The sequence below is a fragment of the Camellia sinensis genome, chromosome 14, assembly GCF_055761805.1.
Source record: "Camellia sinensis isolate YWXY chromosome 14, ASM5576180v1, whole genome shotgun sequence".
NCBI lineage: Eukaryota > Viridiplantae > Streptophyta > Magnoliopsida > Ericales > Theaceae > Camellia > Camellia sinensis.
The window spans coordinates 114,581,733-114,587,680 of NC_138974.1; the positions used below are offsets into that span (position 1 = coordinate 114,581,733).

The window sequence follows — 5,948 nt, forward strand, 5'->3', positions numbered from 1 at the left end:
TTGGAAAAATTGTTGTTATTTGGAATTGAGTTGGAAATAATGAAATTGGCTCATTATATTGTAGAATGGTAGAGTTGGATTTATTAATCACTCAATCCTGAAAACATTGATATTTTATCTGTTTGAGCTTTTATTATCTGTTTAGAAATAATTGTTTTGGGCTACCTGTGGAGGGTAGTTTTGATTGTTGTAGACAATGCATGATGATTAGGCAAACTAAAACTAATTAAGTGAATGTGTCATAGAGTATGACGGTTGATAGAATACATTAACGTTATGTATTGATTGATTGTGTATATGACTTTTGTGTATATATGTTGTATGTATGGGAGGAGATAGGAGATGTACTCCACGGTTTAGGGGAAGATAGGGGATGGATCTCTAAACCGGATGTTGTTTGGGAGGAGATAGGGGATGGACTCCACTGATACAGCTCATATGCTTGTCAGTTAGTGTGTTGATATAGCTCATATGCTTATCTATGGAAGTGTTGATATAGCTCATATGCTTATCTGTGGAGGTGTTGATACAGCTTGTATGCTTATCTATTGCGAACTGGAAAACGTTTAATATGAATTATTATTTCGTTTAGAGTGTTTGGCCAGGTTCTGAGCCATGGGTATGAATTTGGGAATTGGATAAGAAATGGAAAATGAAATGAAACATAGACATAGTGGTCATGTAATGGAAATGGTTTTATGAATTGATTTATGGGAGTTAAACATTTATCAATTACTAATGTCTTAGTTACTGCTCATATTGTGTTTAGCATATCTCTACTGGGCGTTGGCTCACCCTATATGGGACATTATTTTTCAGATACAGGTAGCATGCCACCTCTAAGGACATAGCTTGGATAGTTATGGGAGTTGAAGATGTTTTTTTTGATTAATTTTGTTTGTGTTACATGTATATCAAGCTAAGGGCTTATCTTGTATAGAGTTAGTACTCTTTTTTTGTGTAACCAAGTGTTGACTTGGAAAGCTGTAAGCCCGTAGGGCACTTGCTTTTGTTGTTAACATTTAATACTGTTGTAAGAACTACTCCGTTGAATGGAAAGGCGTTGATTTTCTTATATTACTGCATGTCTGAATGATGGGTATTATGTATAACTTTTAGGGCGTTACATTTTTCAAATTGTTTAATTATTAAGGCTGATGGGGTTCATATTCTTCTATATATATATATAGTTAATCAATGTAATGTAGTGAGATTCCAATATATTTAGTAGGCTTATGTTCATTAGATTTTATCACAATTCTCTCTTTCTCACTGGAGTGCCAACTAAACTAAACTCATTTTACAATGTATTGCTCTTCAATTGATCAATACATGATACAAAGATAGAAGATAGGGAAAAAAAATAACGAAAGTATGTGGTTTTACTTCTTTATGCATAAAGTTGGTTTTTATTATCTCAAATGTATCAACATCTAGACATACATTGATTGAACATATAAGAAAACACATAAAGTGTATCTAAATACATGATTGCAACATGAAATTTTCATAAAAGCAAAATTTGAAGCATATGGATTGTTTGAGCCCACTTTATTCTCCAGAAGCATGTCATGGCTAAGCTCAATGAACCCCAACATAGTATCCTTTTCCTTCTAATAGCAATTACATTTTCCATTAACCTATGACCTGAAAAATAAATGAACAAATAAGAAGATGATGAGAATAAGTGAATAAGAGGCATCATTACTTTTCTACTTATTAGTTACAAAACATAGACGCATTATACGTACATGAGTTGGTCACTTGTAGTGACTTGTTTAGTATGGAGGAGGTGGTGACTTATAGTAATAAGGAGGTGGCGGTGAGGGAGACGGAGGTGGAGGAGACTTATAATAGTACGGAGGTGGAGGAGATGGTGAAGGGGGAGGAGGGGATTTGTAGTAGTATGGAGGTGGTGGTGATGGAGATGGAGGAGGTGGTGACTTATAGTAATAAGGAGGTGGCGGCGAGGGAGATGGAGGTGGAGGAGACTTATAATAGTATGGAGGTGGAGGAGATGGTGAAGGGGGAGGAGGGGATTTGTAGTAGTATGGAGGTGGTGGTGATGGAGATGGAGGAGGTGGTGATTTGTAGTAGTAAGGAGGAGGTGGAGGTGGGGGCGACGGCGGTGGCGGTGACTTATAATAGTAAGGTGATGGTGGCGGTGGGGACATGTAAGGCTTGTAATCAGCTGCTACATTTGTAGCTAACAAACATATTGCCAAGGCACATAGTGCCATTGGAAAAGAAGAGGCCATTTCCATAAGCACTTTTAGGTTTTGTTTGTAATACCCACAGACTTCTACTATTTGATGTTTTCAGAAAGGGGAGGGATGCCATTTATATAGTGATATCTTCAATCAGTATGGGCATTTTTTTAATAGTTGTTGGATACTTCCTCCCTCTAACAAATCTCTTATTTTTTAAACACAAAATAATCTCCCATTTTCATTCAAATCTCTTAGTTTTATAGTTAACTGCATTCACATACATCTGACAAGGTTGGCATCTAGCGTGCGAGTGCGCCTTTATGAATAATGTAGTTAAATATCATCTGGTTATAACACAAAATGATTGGTTTTGATTTCATTTTACAGTTTTATAGGTAAGCTGTCTAATTCAATAAAAAAAGCATTCTAACTATACAAGTATTTTAAAATTTTCATAGTCATACTGAAAATTTTTTAAATATTCTTCAAATTAACTTTTTAAAAATATTTAACAACTAAACAAATTATGCATATTATATAGTAATTGCTATAAATATACAATAAATCGTATAAATAGTATAAAAAAAAAGAAACTATAAACATTTTTATACGAAACAAAAAACAACTTTGTGAGAATGAAAGTCTCATTGACATTAAAATGAGATTGGGGTTTGAAGAATTGAATGAGAAGAAAAATAAGTATCTTGTATAACCAATATACATATTAAAATTAATAAAAACATCAAATGATTCCATTCAGTTTTGTTTGGTTCTTTTGAGCCTTAATTTGTTAATTGAACCGTAATTAACAGTTTTTAATTTTTCAATACCGGAACTAAACCGTCCTCTAAATGTTGGATTGGTTCAGATTAGTATATTGATTACTTATATATATTTAACTCCCCTAGTTAAGAAACAATATGTTCAGTGATGACATCCAAAAAAAACTGAAACGAATCATTTGATGTTTTTATTAATTTTAATATGTATATTGTGTTGTAAAAGATACTTATTTTTCTTCTCATTCAATTCTTCAAACCCCAATCTCATTTTGACGTCAATGAGATTTTCATTCTCGCAAAATATTTTTTAATTCCGCTAGTTAAAATTTCTATATCTCGATATTTTCATGCAAATCAACAATTACGAGTGTTACTAAACAGCAGGACAATATGATTTGAAAAAATAATAAAAATAAAAATCCGTCGGTGGCCACATTTAGTTATAACAGGATCACCTTTTCATTTTATTTATTTATTTTTTGGTAAAATGCACACCATAGTTAGATGTACACCTTAGAATTTTTCCATATTTTAATATGATGATAAGGAATAGCAAAGAAAAATGGCATTGACCATGGCAATGAAGTCATTGTTTCTACACTCGATAATTGGTTGCATTGCATGTAAGCCACCAACACCAACCACTCCTTCAAGTTGTTTAAAATCCAATTTTAACAGCTGTTTGATTTTGTCTTGGATTTGAATATATGTGGCTCGCAACTAATAATATTGATATCAAAGTTGAATATGGTTTATTATTATTGTGATCTACAAAGCACTTTCCTCTAGTAGCTTTTTAATTACCTACTAGTTAAAATTTTAAGCTACATATGATTGGTTAGAAATCATCACTTCAATTTAGTCATCAAACACTCTTACATTGTTAATACCACTGTTGCGAGTATACATTAAGAACTAATGGTCATATTAGTTTGGTCTTACTGACATAAACACCAATATAATACATCTTAAAATTATAATTTTGTGTCGTACATATCATTGTGTCAGATTTTATCTCGGCAAATTATGATCAGTTAAAATTAAAAAAGTGGGTTAGGAGTCCCACCTTCATATATACATTATTGAGGAGATGGCTATAATAAATTGAGATTTAAAATCCCACTTTTATTTATGTAATTAACAATTAATTTAGATTAAAATTGACATGTTAGTCCGGATTCTCATTTCAGTGCTCGACAAATCCTTATTATTAATAGACAATTTCAAGAGAAGATCACACTTTAGATGACATGCAAGTTTGACGTCTTCAACTCATTTTTTAGACAATGTATGAATGAGCAACTAATAAACTAAATGCAATTTATATTTTCTTAATTAATTTGTGAAGAAGAAAAAGGTGCAATTAGCTATGAAGGATTCAAAGGTACGGTGTATATTATTCTTATTTGATTAAAAAAAAATATGTATATAATTCAAACCGCGTCACACATTTTAATATAATTAATCCAAGTTGTTAAGAACGATTCAAATGTTATAAGCTCTTAAAAAAATTATGGGAATAAGAGTGATTAAAACTAATACAATAAGAAACAAAAGTACTCAAAATATGAAGCTAATTTGTCATTGCTGTCTACAGCACAGATTCAGAGTTGAATTAGTTTTACCCCCTCTGAGTTGACTATGAATTTGATATAATAATTGAAATGATAATGTTTTGATTCATAGGAAGACATTTGTTTTTTAGCCAATTAGCATCACTCGAAGTCACTTTCCATGGCTTTAATGAAAGGGTTTGTGATGTTGAACACATGCTAGTAGTGAAGTTCTTCGACCAATTAGATGGACAAAAGTTCAAGAAAATGTGGATTTAAGTTTGGTTTGAATTATGAATTTTAGTAGGAATTTATAAATGGAAAGAAAATACATAAATGAAATGTAAATAAAATATAAATTATTATTATTATTATTATTATTATTATTATTATTATTATTATTATTATTTTCAATTTCCCTTCCCTTTTACAAATAAACATTGTCACAAGTTCTATTTCAAAATTTTTGGGGCAATCCCCCCAAATTCTATTCTTTTGGAGTCAAAAGGACAAAAACAATTTCAAAAATCATATTATCTCTATCCATCTGTTCACGTCACTAATTTGTCTACCTCTCTATTCAAGTGTCATTTATATGTTGTCAAGCCATTCCATTTTTTATTTACATGTCACCAATCTGTCCACTTAATTTAGCTATATGTCCATAATACCACCAATCACCACTATCATCAAGCCACCTCCTAACCATTTTCCCATCACAAATGACTTGACCAATGGCGTCTGGAAGCAGTGGGATAAAAATAAATAAATAAATAAAAATATATATCTTCAAAACTATAGTTTATCATTTTCATCAACAATTTTATTAATTATGTCATTATTACTAAAAGATTAATGTTATATCCCTATAGAAATGGACTTATCACTAGTAAATTCATTTTAAATTCCTATCATAACCTATAATCCAACTACTGTATTAATATTTGAAGGTAAAAGGATAATTTTGACATATGATTCAAATTTTGTAGTCTTGTTGGAAAAAGTCAGCATTGTGTTTTTATTTTTATTTTTTGGATAAGTATGTCCGCGTTGTTATTACCTCTCAATTATTATTTTTGTGATTTCTGAAATTTTTTAATTTGTTATAATTTTGTTCAAGTATATCCTTTTCTTTTCTTTTTTATGACACATTTCTTAAAACTTTTTTGTATTTAAATTTGGAGGGACTCAAATTTATTTATTTTTTTATTTCTAATAAAGATAACATACACTCATTTAAATTTTTGAAAGAATAATTATAAATTTTGACTGTAGTTCCTAAAGTATACATTTAGGTCTCGTTTGGAGACTAAATATTTTAGTTAAAAAATCAAAAAGTCACTATAATTTATCACATATTCTCTCTATTTTTATACACATTTTCATTAAAAAAAAAAAGTCAA

At 30.6% G+C, this 5,948-nt stretch overlaps 1 long non-coding RNA gene across 1 annotated transcript; it reads right to left on the bottom strand.

The window, feature by feature from the left end:
• Window positions 1-1,389: 1,389 nt before the first annotated feature.
• On the bottom strand, window positions 1,390-2,316 carry LOC145807985 (uncharacterized). Its single transcript, XR_014351445.1, has 2 exons — window positions 1,752-2,316; window positions 1,390-1,647 (listed from the first exon to the last, which is right to left on the bottom strand). It is a non-coding gene; the product is annotated as an uncharacterized LOC145807985 (long non-coding RNA).
• Between the last annotated feature and the right edge of the window lie 3,632 nt (window positions 2,317-5,948).